General features: G+C 33.0%; 1 protein-coding gene across 5 annotated transcripts in view; it reads left to right on the forward strand.

Annotated features, from left to right (window-relative positions):
* The window catches only part of Erc1 (ELKS/RAB6-interacting/CAST family member 1), a 546,275-nt gene that overhangs the window by 227,628 nt on the left and 301,212 nt on the right, over positions 1 to 17,435 (forward strand). The window lies entirely within an intron of this gene.

Here is a 17,435-nt window from a genome sequence, read left to right on the forward strand (position 1 = left end):
AGTGGATTTATTTTTAAATCTATAGGTTAAACAAAAGAATAGCTAGGTTTCTCTTCCCTCTTTTTGTCATGAGACACCAATCCTAACTTTATTATTTAAATTTTTTTTTTTTTTTTTTTTAGTTATAGGTGAACACAATGTCTTTATTTTACTTTATGTGGTGCTGAGGATTGAACCCAGTGCCTCATGCATGCCAGGCGAGTGCTCTACCTCTGAGCCACAACCCCAGACCCCTAGCTTTATTTTTGAATTTTAACATTGCTGATATGTACATGTAATGGCATGGCCTAATTTAATTGGTATGATTTTTTTCTTAGTGATATATCTTACATCTTTGCTCAATTGACACACGCTTGGAGAGTAGACAAAATTGTTGAATGCACAAGGGGAAAAATGTAGTATTTCTAAATTAACATTATTTTATCATATATTTCATTTCAAATGTGTCACCAAAGTAATGTATTTTTTAATACTGTTATTATTATAATTAGATATTTTGACTATTTTATCTACAGTCTAAGTTTATATAGGTCAATCTAAAAATTATTTTTGGTTCTTCTCATTGGGAACATGTTTCAGATTATTTTACACTGGCAATACACTGTATTCAGGCATTTATGATATAATATAACTTAGAAATGTAACCCTAGGTATTTAGTCTTCATATTTGTAAATGGAACATGTTTCGGATTATTTTACACTGGCAATACACTGTATTCAGGCATTTATGATATAATATAACCTAGAAATGTAACCCTAGGTATTTAATCTTCATATTTGTAAATGTTTTTCCTTAAAGAAGTCCTGAGTGGATACCCAGTATAATATCCTCATTATCTGCCATATATAAGTTGATCTGCTTATAGCTTTGGTATAAATTGCTGTATAATTCATGAGGAAGATGATTCTTTAAAGAAAAAGTTTCCTGCTAGTCAAGGTGGCACATGCTTGTAATCCCAATGACTTGGGAGGCTGAGGCAAGAGGATTGAAAATTCAAAACCAGCCTCATCAACTTAATGAGGCCCTGTCTAAAAATAAAAAGGGCTGGGGATGTTGCTCAGTGGTTAAGCACCCTTGGATTCAGTGCCTGGTACCCCCCCACCACCCCCCAAAATTACCATTTCAACTGTTTTTAGTGTTCAGTGACGTAGGTAAATTCACATGGTTTTGTAACCATCACAGCCATCCAAATTCAGAGTTTTTTCATATTTCCACACAAAAACTCTAACTATTAAACATTAATTTCCCATGTTCCCTTCTCCTTTCCCCTGGCAACCACCATTTTTCTCTTGTTTCCATGAGTTTGTCTATAGATAACTCATGTAAGTAGAATTATTCACTATTCCTCCTTTTACGTCTGGTTTATTTCACTTAATGCAATGACTTAGGTTCATCCATGTTTCATTCCCGGTTTAAAAAAGAAAGAAAAAGTCTCCTTACTTTAAAATTTTTGATTATGTGTCTTTGATCCTCATGTCAAAGAACAGGTTCTTAATGTTGCTGGCATAGAATGGAAACAACTGGGGTTGCTGGTGGTTGAGAGGAATAATAATACAATGTGTGTTCTGCTTGAAAGAAAATGATGTGTTTAAAAAAATGAAAATCCTCAAAAGGCATAAAATGTTGCTGAAGTATTACAGCTGAACATGACTGGTTCTTTATCTGATCTCACTTGCTTCAGCTTGCTTTCTGGGGAAGTTGCTAGTTTCTTCTTCCTCTTTGATCAATTTCACTGATTTCATTTAATAGGAGAAAAAAAATTACACAGCTTTGTATATTCATTTCTATTAGGTCATCTTCCCAATGTTCTTTGTGGACACAGCACCTATAGAGATTTATTGTGTTTATTGGCTTCCTTAATTTTATACTTTAAAGTGTGAACATTAGAATCACAAACATTTATTTCATGTGCAGATTTTTTCCTCCTAAATGAATACCCCAAGAGCTATAGTTTGATACTGAGATGAAATATGATTCATGAACAATAAAATAGGTTAAATTATGATTAAAGTTGCTTGCTGTTGTCAGGAATAAACTCAAAATAATCTTCCCCCATGGATTTTACATGTGTTACATAAACCCTTACCATCTGTAGGAACTTTCAGTTAATATCAGTATTTATCTAAAATTATTCTTTCTGTATCATTACCAACAAAAAGAGAGCCTTAGAGAAATGATCTACTTAGTGATTGGTCTCTTTTTGCCTTTGAACCTTGTTTGTATTTGACACTGATAAATATGTTAAAGATTCTTGGATTTGTATATATTCCTGAAGAAGTATCATAGAGCATATAAAAGTAATTTCAGGTGAGACATCAGCATACCCACATTCTTATCCTCTGCCTGCCAGTTACCTGCAGTGTGACTGTGAGCAAGTCATTTGTTTTTGTTTTTCATCTCTTCATTTTATATAGTGGGTATAATAAATCTTACCCTCCTTTTAAAATTCTCATAGTGACTTTTAAAAACTTTAGTTTTAGTTAGAAAATGAATTAGACTTTTTAAATGAGATACCAGATTTTTAAAAACAAAGTAAAAATTGAAATGGTGCTTGCATTCAATAAATAAACCTTTTGTTTTTGATTCTTCAAGTAAAAATTTGGATTATGAAGACAATCCAGATGGCACTGGCCATTAGAAGTCTTAAATATTTGAAGGTTAATACTGATTTCAGTGAAATTGATTAATTCTTCAAAAGGAAAACTGCCTGTTGTTATGAAAGGCAATAATGAACTGTAGGGGATTCATGCTATGTAGGAATAATAAGCATGACAACTTTGCAACTCTCACTGCTGAGCAATGTGTCAGAAATGAATTTGTGTTACAGAGTCTTTCTTGTTCATTGTTGCCTTTAGATTGCACCATTTGAAGATTTTATTAGGAATGAGAAATACTGATTGTGATCAGGGAAAAATTTTTTGCAACATTTGAGAAAATTATTTCAAAATCTCTCATGTAAATGGGAGTTCTGTATTCTGTAGAATAACTGAAGCTGTCATTGTCTTTCTGCCTCTCCTTTTGGATAAATTGGATCCTCTTAATGGAAAGGGGAGCAAAAAGAGTACTCAGTTATAAGGTAGGAGTATATAAAACTGAGCTGACTAAAGTTGTAAAATCACTTAATGACAGTTCTAGCTACTTAAATGAGAAGAGGGTAGCTAACTTCCTCTTATGTTGCTTAGTAGTTAAGAAATTGTTTTTTTTTTCCTGTCCCATTAAATGATAAATTTTAGACAAAAATTTCTTCCTTTAGAAAGATTGATTAAAGTATGATGGTGTAATCTAATAAGAAAATGTACTTCTTGAGAGTGAAAATCTGAAGTTACTAATTTTTAGTGCCTATGCAGTATCTGTGTGTCCTGTTCTTTATTCCTGTGCTTTATGTTTTGTCTATGTCCATGATTAATATTTCTGAATATTGTCCTTATTAATTCTTTCTAACTTTCTCTTTCACATTTCATCCTGGATTTGCTGTTTCCTTCAGTCTCACCTCAAGGTCAGTATGTTTGTACAAAAACAAAGATGATGTAATTGAACCTTGTTTACTAACATTAGCTTCAATTCTAACAGGTCACTAAAATGATAGAACATATTCTAGGAAAAAAATGTCTAGAAATCTGGTTGTGAGTGTTTAAAATGTCTGAGTATAATGTTTACTAAAAGTGAATACGAATTTTTATATTTTGAAAGAATGAGAATCTGGGCATGGTGGCAGTACCTATAGTCCCAGTGACTGGGGAGGCTGAGGCAAGAGGATTGCAAGTTCATGGGTAACCTCAACAAGACCTTGTCTCAAATTTAAAAAAATAAAAGGACTAGGGGTGTAGCTGACTGATAAAGCGCCCCTAGGTGGGTTCAACCCCAGTAGCAAAAAGGGGGCAGGGGTGGAGTTGAGATAGTGAAAGTAGAATCAGACAACCAGAGTTTGAGAGAATTATAGCTGTAAAGAGCCACCTGAGGAATGGGGCCGGGGGGAAGTACAGTAAGGATGACAGAAAGAAATTTGACACAGTCTATGGATTTATGTAAGAATCTTTGAAGTTTTTTTTTACCAAGAGAAATCTTTGCACACACATACAACTTTTACACTTTACACTTTTGTTTCGTGATTCTGCTAAATGATAGAATTACTGGGAAAAAAAACCCAGCATATATATGTGTTCAAGGCATTATGGTAGAAGTTTTACATTATTTGTTTCACTTCATCTTCTCAGCAGTGTTATAGGAATTATTTCTATTTTAAGCTGAAAAACACAAGTACAAAGCTAATTTAACAACTTACCCATTTTTACTAGTGAGCAAACTGTAGAAGAAGCTGCCTAAAATAGTCAGAAACCTGAATTTTTAAAGTTATTTTTCATGTGAGCCACAGCAGTGTGAATTATAGCATGAGAATTTATGATAGTTCAGAAAATGAATTTGTTTTGATTTGTATTTTTCTAATTGATAAAGATGTAGAACTTTTTAAAATATATGTGTTGATTGATTGTATATCATCTTCTGAGAGGTGTCTACTCAGTTCCTTAGTCCATTTATTGATTGGGCTATTTGTTTTTTTGTTGTTTAGTTTTCTGAGTTCTCTATATACCCTAGAGGTTAGGGCTCTGTCTGATGTGTGAGTGGTAAAAATTTGCTCCCAAGATGAAGGCTCTCTACTCACCTCACTGATTGTTTCTTTTGCTGAGAAGCTTTTTAGTTCAATCCATCCCATTTATGGATTATTGATTTTAATTTTTCCACTATAGGAGTCTAATGAGTGAAGCTGGGGCCTAATCCAACATGATGGGGATTTCTGCCTACTTTTTCTTCTAGTAGATGCAGTCTCTGGTTTAATTTTGATCCACTTTGCATTGAGTTTTCTGCATGGTGAGAGAGGGAGGGGGAGCATGGAGGATTAGATGAACTCAAGATTGGGCAGAGGAGTGGGAGGGGAAGAGAGGGAGCCTAGGGGTAAAAAAGATGGTTGAATGAGATGGATATCATTACCCTAAATACATGTATGAAGACATGAATGGTGTGGATATGCTTTGTATACAACCAGAGATATGAAAAAATGTGCTCTCTTTATATGTGTGATATGAACTGTAATGTATTCTGCTGTAATGGATAAAAAATTAGAATAAAAATAAAATAAAACCTGAAAAGTAAAAAAAAAAAAAAAGAAATGAATTTGTTAGTACCATATGCATTTTACCTAGCAATTCTCTACTAATAATCATTAAATTGTGTGCGTGTGTGTGTCTGTGCACATGCATCCACACATTTGTTGTTTGTTTCTCAAAGCACCCCTTGGATTCCCATGACTAGCATATGGATTATGTAGGGGCAGAGGGGCAGATTATTATTCTGCTGAGGAACTAAGATTGGAGGATAAGATTTCTCCAGGGTCAGCCAAGGATGATATGTAGATTTGAAGCCAGCTCTTCTTATTTCAACATTGAAACTCTATACTATAAGCACTCTAACCTATGAAGTAGCCCCAAATTGTTTGGATTTTCTTAGATATCTCATCTGCAGTTTTCTTATCAGTAAAATTGGGATAATTGACTAACATGTAGTCAATACAAATAGGACTTAGAGTAGCATATGCCACAAGGTAAGCAGTCAACAAATGGAGCTTTAGGATAGTTCCAGCCTTTTTAATGGAATGCTATTTGATCCATCATGTTATAGCATGATGTCATGTATGTCAGGTTCTTTTAAATACTGTACTGTTCTTATTGGTTCATACTGACTTCCAGCACAAAGGGACACGATTTGAGAGCTGCATCATTAGGTAATTTCATCACCATGCAAACTTCATAGGATATATTTATTTACACAAACTAAGATGGCTATAATGACGTTTGCATTACAATCCCATGTGACCTCTGAAGTGTATTTCTATTCAACTGTGTATGAATAGAAAATGACAAAAGAAGATACATTTTATCTGCAATGATATTTTAGGACTCCACTTACCTTTCGAGGTGCAAAATTCGTATTATAAGTGGAAGATGAAGCTGAGGCTCTGTTGGGAAAATTTCTTTCCCATTTCTGTTCACCGAAATGTCTTCTCAGTGTTTAGTTGAGAACCTAACTGTTATTTCTGAAGAAGTCCCCTTATTTTTGACTCATTTGAAAATAAGAAGTGTAAGGCTAGGGTTGTGGCTCAGTGGTAGAGCGCTTGCCTAGCACTGGGAGGCACTGGGTTTGATCCTCAGCACCACATAAAAATAAATAAACAAAAAAAGGTATTGTGTCTATCTACAATTAAAAAAAATAAGCAGTGTATGTGAAGTGTAAATCAGAGTAAAAAAAAAAAAAAAGAAACCTCTTGTCATTAATTATCCAAACCTAATTCATAAAGGGTCCTTCAGTCAGATTTATACTGTCCTCTTTTCTCTTACCTGATAACCACTTTATAAAATAAATAGAGTTTTAAGTGATCAACTGTCTCAAAATTTACTCACCTTTCTTGTATTTTGATGGGAATACGGTTCCAGGCTAAGTCTTCCTATTTTTTTCATTTGTTTCTTCTTATCAGTTTTTAAAACTTGCCTTTTACATTAAATCCTCCTTGTTTCCTTATTTCCATTCTCTTTCTTTCCACTGATGATTCTGAACATAAAGTTGTGTACTACTTTTTTACATCCTTGGTTTTTTTCCCTTCAATTCACTGTACTATCTTACTTTTCCATTTTTTTATTTACTTGAACAATGTTTGAAAGAATCAAGATTCTATTCTTGCTGTCTTCACTTTCACACTTCTTATTTATTTCCCAAACCAATCTAATTTAGATTCTTATCTCACTGCTATACTAAAATTACTAATATGATGTCAAATTCACTAATCTTGTCTTGGGCCTCTTTGATGATTCTGGAGTTTTTTATATTATTGGTTGGCCCCCTTACTTCCTGTAAACTTCTTGTGTAGTTTATGTGACTTTTTTTCTGTTACCTCTCCTTGGTCACACTTTTCAGTTTGTTTTGGTTTTTCTTCTTTTACGTTTCTTAACTCTTAGTGTCTTGTATGTTCTTTTTAAAAAGTTCCTTTTTCATCTATATTAGTAGTCTGCCCTTTTACTTAGATTTATTTTGTTTTGTGTAAATTTTTATGGAATCTACATTTTTAATAAGCTTTATTCATTATAGAAGAAATCTTACAGTGTTTTCAGTAAAAATAGCAAGCACATATATAGCACTTAAAAATGACTTTCCCGTTTTCTACTCTAAACATTTTCTCCACATATCATAGTTATCTAAGTAATTCTAATTATGGTGAAATCAGAAAACAATTGTGCTTCAGTAGAAAAATATTATGGAATCCTTCGCCTTGGTTTGGAGAACTTTTGTCTCTAACTTAAGCTATGAGCTGACTCATATTTTCAGTGGAAAGTTTTATCATTTGTCTTATTGTCTTAAAGTTTTATTATTTGTCTCATATTTTGTCTTATTGTTTGACTGATTTGATCTCCCACATTCTAAATGAAACTTACGAAAAACTCCAGAAGAATTTGTTCATGGAAGCCTTTGGTGTACACAATTCTCTTGAGCTACAAATTATGTTAATTGTAATAATGTTAGATTCATTTTAATAACTTTTACCATGCAGTAAATATATCAAACTGTACTTATTTCCAGATAAGTTTATTTTCCAAGGAAAACACAATAAAATAGGTTTAGTTTTTCTGCCAGCACAGATCACCTTAACCATGATAAGTTTAAAGCCTCTCTTTGTTCCAGAATAGAATTTGGTGCAGTATTTTTTTTTTCTATGTAGAATCATTTTGCCATTTTAATTATGACTTTCCCAAGTCTAGTTTAGAACATCAATAGCATATAATTTAATTTATTGATGTTTTTGAGATAGAATTGAATGTTTTGGGTGACTTCATTAGGTCACCTTTGGCAAGATTCTTCAGTGTTTATTTTAACAACCTATTTTTTGTTGTTGTTGTTAACTTTGCTATAACTTTTGCTATAACACTTGTAGTTTTTCTATTATACATTTCCATTTTGGATAGATTTATTTTGTTCTCCTCTTCCTCAGTTATCTTCCTTTGCCCTCCTCTGGCTACCTTTTTCATTCAGTACAAAGACTCTTTATTTAGAGTGATGCTGACTCAATGTGACAGTAGCACTAGGGAATAAATAACTTTTCATGCCTTTTGCTTTCTTAAACAGTTCTGCAAAAATATATGTCCTCATGCCTGCAATACTAGCTACTCAGAGGCTGAGGCAAGAGAATAATTTGAGATCACCTTGGTCAGCATAGTCTAAAAATAAAAGTGTGTTTTCTTTTTAAATTTTTTTTCAAATAACATTATTTCCTAGTGTTTTTGTAATAGTCCACACAAGAAAGTGTAGCCACATTTTATGTTAGCTAATGGCTACTGAGATAACAGTGTACTATTTTGAATGATTTTTTGGGTGTAAAAAAGGTATGAAAACAGAAAAGACTTGGGCTGATCTACCTGTCATCTATCGAAAAGTATTTCAAAATTAGATTTTTTTATACAGTTGTCAGATGTAGCAAATAAAAATATGGAGTGTCCAGTTAAAATTGAATTTTAGATAAATAGTGAATAATCTTTTGTATGTTATATAAATATTGGAATTTGCTTATAATAAAATATTAGTTGTTTATCTGAAATATGAGTTTGAGTATTCAGCATTATATTGGACAGACTATTTTCAAGCACCCTTCATCTGCTTGAAGTGTGGAGGTGGGGAGTTATATTAATTGTGTTATTTGGTATATATAGAACCCAAAGATGCAGAATGTGGGGTCTTGGAGTGGAAATCTGCATGCAGCTCTGCCTCTTAACTTAGCAGTTGTCAAAAATAGGTATTTACTTGTTATCTTTTGTTTTTTTTAATAGTAGTACTATTTTGTGGGAGAAATTCATTAACTGAGTAAAATCATAATACTGTAATTAGCAATTAGACTTTTAAAATCAATCTCAATGAGTTTATTTTTAAGGAAGCTATTGATATGCATTGTTCCATATGATTATCAATATATATGCAATTCACACAATTTTAAAAATTTATGATTTCATGTAACATGTTTTTATAAGTGTTAGGTCCTTAGGCCAGAGTAACTCCAGACCTAACAATAAGCATATTTTTCTTTTTGTCCTAGTTCTTAGGTGAGAAGTGCTGGTCCCTCACCATTTTATAGCCTGTTGTATGAGAAGTTTCCTTTATTTTTATCTATCTATCTATCTATCTATCTATCTATTTGAGTCATCTGGTTCACAGATCAATATTTATTTATTTATTTGAGTCATTTGGTTTACAGATCAACATTTCCAGGCGATATTGCATTTTAGATAGGTGATAATGTGATTATTTGGTAAGATACTTCAGATCAATAACTCTCAAACTTTGGTGTTTTGCAAATTGAATGGGAGTTTGTCCATATTTAGTTAATTGATGGATTTGGTGGAAGCCTAAGTTTCTACATTTCTAAAACTTTCCAGTGCTGATGCTGCTGGGCTGTTAAACTTGCTTTGACTTGAAAGGCTTTAGCAAGTAAACAGTTTTTAAATAGATGTGTCCTCTTATTTAATAAAATTTACAAACATTGAACATTATCCCTTGATTTCCCTGTGCTAAATTACATATGAACTTGTTATAAAAATCTACTTATATTGTTTTCAAACTTTAAACAGACTGTATTCTTCGGAGTTCTATTTTGAGTAGATTAATCAGTATAGAGGATATGCTTGGTTTCCTTTTGTACATTTGCTGGACTTAATGAGCACCTATATACCACAAGGAACAATTTCACAGGACAAGGTGAGATAGGTAAAAGACAATGGGAAATGGATTGATTCAATTCTTTCACAATTTTCTATAATATTCTTGGTTGTCTGACTAGATAAAATTATTTTATCTTGATGGTTATTCTTTTGTCTATAGAACAAAAACATAAAATATCTGCAAAACTAAGATAAAGCAGGGAGAATGAAAATATAAAAAGAAGGGGATTAGGAGAGGTCAAGACCAAAAAAATAATAAGGGGACCACAAATATGTCATACTGTATTACATTCTGTGTAGTCTGATATGGGCAAATACTCTGTTTTGAGATGCAACTGTATCTTATTCAAGAATAACTTTAAGGGCTGGGGCTATAGCTCAGAGGTAGAGTGCTTGCCTTGTATGTATGAGGCACTGGGTTCAATCCTCAGCACCACGTAAACATAAATAAATAAAGATAGTGTGTCTATCTACAACTAAAAAAAATTTTTTTAAAAAAGAACTACAAAATTTAAAAAAATGTTTTGTCTGTTATAGAAAACATAGACACTATAGAAAATCCAAACAAGAAAATATACTAAATTTTTTTCCTTTTTAATTTTCTTTAATACATGCATGCCCACTTATATTTGGGATCATGTCCTTTTTTGAATTAGTGGAAGTAGTCATGAGAATTGTATGCCAGATATTTCGAAGGTCAAAATAAATATCATTTTATTTTATTTTGGTACTGTGGATTTAACCAGAGGTGGCAATGGGGTATCCCACTGCATCACATTCCCATCCCTTTTTATTTTTTTGAGACAGGGTCTCACTGAGTTGCTGAGGGCCTCACTAAGTTGTCAAGACAGGCCTTGAACCTGCTATTCTCCAGTCTAAGCCTCCCGAGTTTCTGGGATTATAGTCATGCGCCACCATTCCCAGCTAAACTTTTTTTTTAAAAAAACATAACACACAAATGGAGAGTGTAGAGGTGGAGTAAAATGAGAGCAATGAATTTCTTCAGTTGTTCTGAAACATAACTAAAAAATACAATGACCTATTTCTGTGACTTGGGAGGGGGTAAATTTAGGATTTAAAAAATTATTTACTTTCAGATATAATTCTAATTAAGAGTGCTGAGAAATAAAATTGACTTTGGATCAGAAGCTTAGCCCATAATATCTGACTTGTAACCAGAAAATAGTCAAGTGATTTTAATTGGGTTCCTTATCTTGTGTGTCATAATGTCCCAAATGACCATCCTAGTGCAACAGGCGATAGGGATTGCCAGCACCATCTGGAATAATTCACAGATGCAAAGTGAAAGGAATTTATGTACCATTTCAAATATTTTTCTCTCTTAAAACAGAGAATAAACCTTTGTATGCAGTAAGTGATCATTATGAGAAACTTAATTTTGGGGAAAAGCAATTTGTTTGATGAAAGCAAACTTTTGCTCTATATCTTCATCTTTTCTAGTGTAAAGATCTGAACCTATTTATTTCATTAGTTAATATAATTGATATGAGGTTATTAGCACATTAGAAACATTAACACAGAAAATTATGGAGTGAGGAGAAAGCAAATAAAATATTACTTAAAAAATTTTGTTCTAATGGTGTCTGAGTTTCTTGCATTATCTGTGACTGAAATCATATAAATATTCCAGATGACCAAAAGTGGAATTCTTATATAGGACCTTTTGATTCATTCTCATCTGAGAATGAATTACAATTAATGTCATTAATTCACCATTCCCTCTTGAATATTTTCCCAAGCTTTATTGAGGTATAGTTGACAAATAAGATTAGTGTATAGTTAAGATGTACACTGTGAACTTTTGATATGCCTATACACTGTTAGAGATTACCACAGTCAAGCTAAAATCACACATTGCCTCATAGCTACTGTTTTCTGTGTGTGTATATATGTGTGTTTATGACACTTAAGCTTTCCTGACTTTTTCAAGTATTGTATAGTATTAGTTGTACCACATTGTATATTTGATCCCCAAAACTTTTGTGACTGAAAATTTGTGCCCATTGACCAACATCTTTCCTCTTCCCCAGGCCCTGACAACCACATTTTACTCTCCTTCTATGAGTTTAATTCTTTTAGATTCTACATATAACTGAGATCATAGAGTACTTGTCCTTCTGTGTCTGGGCTATTTTATACTGTGCTGCAGGTTTATCCATGTTTTCATAAATGGTAGGATTTCTTTCTCTGAATAATATTCCATTGCTTATATATGTATATTTGACATTTTCCTAATCCATTCTTATGACACCTAGGTTGTTTCCAGATCTTTACTGTGGTGAATAAAATTGCTGTAAACATGGGAGTAGAAATGTCTCTTTTGAGATCCTCATTTTAGTTCTTTCAAATAAATATCAGAAGTGGGATTGCTGGATTATATCATAGTTTTGTTTATAGTTTTTCAGGAACTTTCATGCTGTTTTCGCTAATGGCTGTACCAATTCCCATTAACACTGTACCAGGATTCTCTCTTCTCCATAACCTCACCAATACTTGTTATCTTTTGTCTTTGATCACAGCTATTCCAACAGATGGGAGCTGATGGGATCTTGTGTTGCCCAGGCTGGTCTTGAATTCCTTAGCTTAAGCCATCTTCCCACCTCAGCTTCCCAAGTGACTGGGGCTACGGATGTGCACCATTGCACCCAGCCAGCATCCTTTGTCCATTTTAAATTGAGGGGTTTTTGTTTGTTTGTTTGTTTTGTGCTTTTGAGTCCCTTATGTATTTTGGATATTAACTCCTTACCAGAAGTACGGTTTGCAAGTATGTTTTCCTAATCTATATGGGCTCTCTCTTCACTCTGTTGTTTGCTTTGCCATATAGAAATTTTTTAGTTTGATATAATCCCATTTGTCTGATTTTGGCTTTGTTCTCTGTGCTTTTGGTGTCATATAAGGAAAAAAAAAATCATTGCCCAAACCATTATCAAGGAGCTTTCTTCTACTATGTTTTCTTTATGAAGTTTCAGATCTTAGTTTTAAAAATGCTTTAATCCATTTTGAGTTGATTTTTGTTTGTACTGTGAGATAAAGGTTCAGTTTCATGCTTCTATATGTAGATATTCAGTTTTCCCTGAACCATTTATTGAAGAGACTATCCTCTCATATGTGTTCCTCCTGGCATCTTTGTCAAAAATTACGTTACTGTAAATGTATGGATTTACTTCTGTGCCCTCTATTCTGTTCTGTGGTGTATGGTGTCTATTTTTATGCCAGTATTTCAGTGTTTTAATTACTATAGATTTGTAGTATCGTTGGGAAAACCAGAAAGTGTGATGGTTCTAGCTTTGTTCTTACTTAAGACTGCTTTGGCTGTTCAGGGTCTTTTGTGGTTCTGTATAAACTTTAGTGTTGGTTTTGTTTGTTTGTTTTCCTGTTTCTGTGAGAAATGCCATTAGAATTTTGATAGGAATTGTATTGAGTCTATAGATAACTTTGGGTGGTATAGACATTTAACAATATTAATTCTTCCAACCCATGAACTTGGACTATCTTTCTATTTGTATCTTGAAAAATTTCTTTCATCAATGTCTTATAGATTTCAGTATGCAGACTTTCACTTCTTTGGTTAAATTTATTCCTAAGTATTTTACTCTCTTTGATGCTGTTATAAATGAGATTGTTCGTGTCTATTTTGGATAGATCATTGTGTACTATATAGAAATGTAACTTATTTTTTATGTTGATTTCATGTTCTGCAACTTGATTGACTTTGTTTATTAGTTTTGATAATTTTATGGAGTCTTTAGGGTTTTTAACATATAAGATTTTGTCATCTGCAAACTGATACACTTTAATTTCTAAGTTTTCCAATTTGGATGCCTTTTATTTCTTTTTTTTTCACCCAATTCGCGAGAACTTGCAGTACTGATTAAGTAGAAGTGGTAAAGTGGACACGTTTTGCTTTTCTTTTTCATTTTTGTACTAGGGGTTGAACCTCAGGGGGCTTTACCACTAAGTTACATCCTCAGTTCTTTTTAAAAAAAATTTAATTTGAGACAATCTCTTTCAGTTGCTGAGGTTGATATCTAAGTTGTGATTCTCCTGCCTCAGCCTCTTAAATTGCTAGAATTACAGATGCACACCTCCATGCCCAGCTTTGGCCTCTCTTTTCTTGTTCTTGATTTTAGAGGAAAAGATATCAGCTTTTCATCTTTGGGTATGATGTCAGCTATAGGTTCGTCATATATGGACTTTATTTTACTGAAGTGTATTACTTCTATGCCTTATTTGAGAATTTTCATTTTTTTTTTTATTATTTTGTTACTGGGGCTTAAACCCAGAGGTGTTTAACAACCATCCCCAATCCTATTTATTTATTTATCTATTTATTTATTTATTTTTAGCTATAGAAGGACACAATATCTTTTTTTTTTTTTTAAATATTTTTAGTTGTAGATTGACACAGTACCTTTTGTTTTTTTTTATTTTAATATTTATTTATTTTTTTTAGTTCTTGGCGGACACAACATCTTTGTTTGTATGTGGTGCTGAGGATCGAACCCGGGCCGCACGCATGCCAGGCGAGCGTGCTACTGCTTGAGCCACATCCTCAGCCCAGGACACAATATCTTTACTTATTCATTTATTTTTTACTTGGTGCTGAGGATTAAACCCAGTGCTTCACATGTGTGAGGCAAGCACTCTACCATTGTGCCCCAGCCCCAGCCCTCCTTGTTATTTTTTATTTAGCAAGTGGGTCTCTCTGTTTCTTAGGTTCTCACTAAGTTGCTGAGACTGGCTTTGAACTCATGATTCTCTTGCCTCAGCCTCCTGAGTTGCTGGGATCGCAGGCATGTACCACTGTGCCCATCTATTGAGAGTTTTTATCATGAAAGGATGTTTAGCTTTATCAAATGCTTTTTTTCCTCAGTCTTTTCAGAGGATCATGTAATTTTTACCTTTCGTTCTGTTCATGTAGTATATCCTGTTTATTGATTGTGTATGTTGAATCATCCTTGCCTACCAGAGATAAGTCCCACTTGTTCATGGTGAATGATCCTTTTAATATTCTAATGAATTAGGTTTGCTAGTATTTTGTTGAGGATTTTCATCTGTGTTTACCAGGATATATTGGGCTATGATTTTCTTTTCTTCTGCTCTTATTTGACTTTGGTATGGAGGCAATGCTAGCCTCTTAAAATAAGTTTGGAAATATTTTTCCTCTTCAGTTTTTTCAAAGAATTTGAGAAGGATTGATTATTTATTCTACTTTTTTTTGTTTTTAATATTTATTCTACTTTAATGTTTGGTAGAGTTCATGTGTGAAGTCTTCCGGTTCTGAGCTTTTTTCCCTTGAGAATTTTTTTAATTACTGCTTCTTTTTCTGTATTCATTATTGATTTTTACATCTATTTCTATTTCTTCTTGATTCAGTCTTGGTAGGTTGTACGTCTCTAGAAATTTATCCATTTCTTTTGCATTTTCCAACTTGTTGACATATGATTTTTCACAGTGTTTGTTTAGTCAGCTTTTTTGCTACCATAACCAAAAGACTTGACAAGAACAATTGGAGGAAGAAAAGTTTATGAGCTAGGGAGAGAGAGAGACAGAGACAGAGACACAGAGACACAAAACATATCCCCCAAAGGCTTGCCTCCAGAGTGACCCACCTCCTCCATCCACATGCTATTAGCTTAGAGTTATCACCCAGTTAATACCTACCAGAGGATTAATGCCCTGAATAGTTCTGAAAAAGAGGAAAAATCAGGGAGTCTTGGTTTGCTATTTATTGAGACTTTTTATAAAGCTGTAGTACTTACAGTTGCATAAAGTTGGCTCAGAAACATACAAGCATATCAGAGTAGAAAGCCCGGAATGGGCACACATGTATATAAAAACTTTACACATGACAGAGGTGACAATGCTTGAAGTATTGCTGAGTCAAATCATTATTAATACATACAAAAATGAAATTTTATTCTTTCACTATACTCAAAAAAATGAAATTACATCTTTACTTAATGCCCACTCAACTTCAATTTCAGGTGGGTTAATGACTTCAGTGTGAAAGACCAAGGTTGTAACATCTTTAGGGGAATAGTTTTATGAATTTGGAATTCATACAATTGTCATACAATTGTACTCTATAAAGGAGAAGATTGGTATGTTTGAAGCAATTAAAATTTTTAGATTCTGTAAATGCAGTGATAACATAAAGCAATCAAAGAAATAATTCATAATTTGGAAGAACATAGTCCATAACATGTGACAGTTAAAAAAATTATCAGTGTATATATAAAGTAATCGTATGTCATTAAAGAAAATTTGTCTTAATTAAACAATGGACAAAAGATATAAGTCACAGAAGTGGAAACAGGAATGGCCAAATACCATATGAGAATATTTTTAGCTTCAGTAGTCAGGAGCATGCATTTTAAAACCATATTGAGATACGATTTTTTATCAGATTAGGAAAAATTGCAAAGTCTGATGATATCAAATGTCAGTGGATATGGAGAAATATAACAAGCATTGTTATGACCTACTAGTGAGTATAAGTTAATAAAACCTTGAAACGAATATAAGTTGTACCTACTGTATGGACTAAGCAGTTGAGATTTTAGACCTAAATCCTAGAGAAACTTGCATAGTTCTATTAGATTGTATCTAGCAGCATTGTTTATAATAGCAAGAAATGGAAACAACTCAGTTATCCATCACCTTGGGAATGGGCTAAAACAGTTATCATATACATTGTTTTATACTGCAGAAAAAAATTGAGGAGATTAAGAAAACTAAGTATCACTCTCAAAACACAAACTGAAAGGAAAAAAATAATTTATTGGTAAATTTTATGAAACTCAAAAATTGGCAAACTATAAATGAAGGGTCCATGTATATGTGGCAAAACTTTAATAAAAACAAGGAGATTTTAAACCCAGAATTTAACATAGAGATTACTCTTACCAGTGGAGGATAGAGTAATAATAGTCATTGGAATATGAGAGTGGTACAATGGAAGCTTCAGAAGTAGATAGAATGTTCTTTAAAAAAAATTTTTTTATACTTGTAGCATGCCTTTATTTGTTTCATTTTTATGTGATGCTAAGGATTGTACCCAGTGCCTCACACATGCTAGGCAAGTGCTCTGCCACTGAGCTATATAGTCCTAGCCTTAGAATATTCTAATTCTTAAGCTGAGTTCTTAGATCTTGATGCCATTATTTTCAGATACATGTATATTATATATACCATTTTGAATGCTTGAAATATTGATTTAATAATGGTAAAATTCAAGTTATATTTCAAAACCTTTGTTAAAATGAGTCGTAATAATATATCTGTGTGACAATGTAAGGAGACTGCTTCCATTATTTTCAACATAAATGGTTGACTCGGTTTCTCTATCATTTCAGATCCTCTCATGCTTTTCTTTTGTTTTATAATTTTGTCATGCTTCATAAAGTATGTGCTGAAATATATTCTCCTTAGAGGAAAACTGGAACATCATTGTATACAGTGTATTATTTTTGATAGGGAAAAATTTGGAATTGTTGAAAAAAATCCAGCTTGTGGCTGAGTCTCAGTGGTAGAGTGCTTGCCTAGAGCATGTGAGGCACTGGGTTCGAGCCTTAGCACCACATAAAGATAAATAAATAAAGGTATTGTGTTCATCTGCAACTAAATATGTGTGTGTGTGTGTGTGTACACACACACACATA

This window comes from Marmota flaviventris, chromosome 3 (assembly GCF_047511675.1).
Source record: "Marmota flaviventris isolate mMarFla1 chromosome 3, mMarFla1.hap1, whole genome shotgun sequence".
NCBI classification, from domain to species: domain Eukaryota; kingdom Metazoa; phylum Chordata; class Mammalia; order Rodentia; family Sciuridae; genus Marmota; species Marmota flaviventris.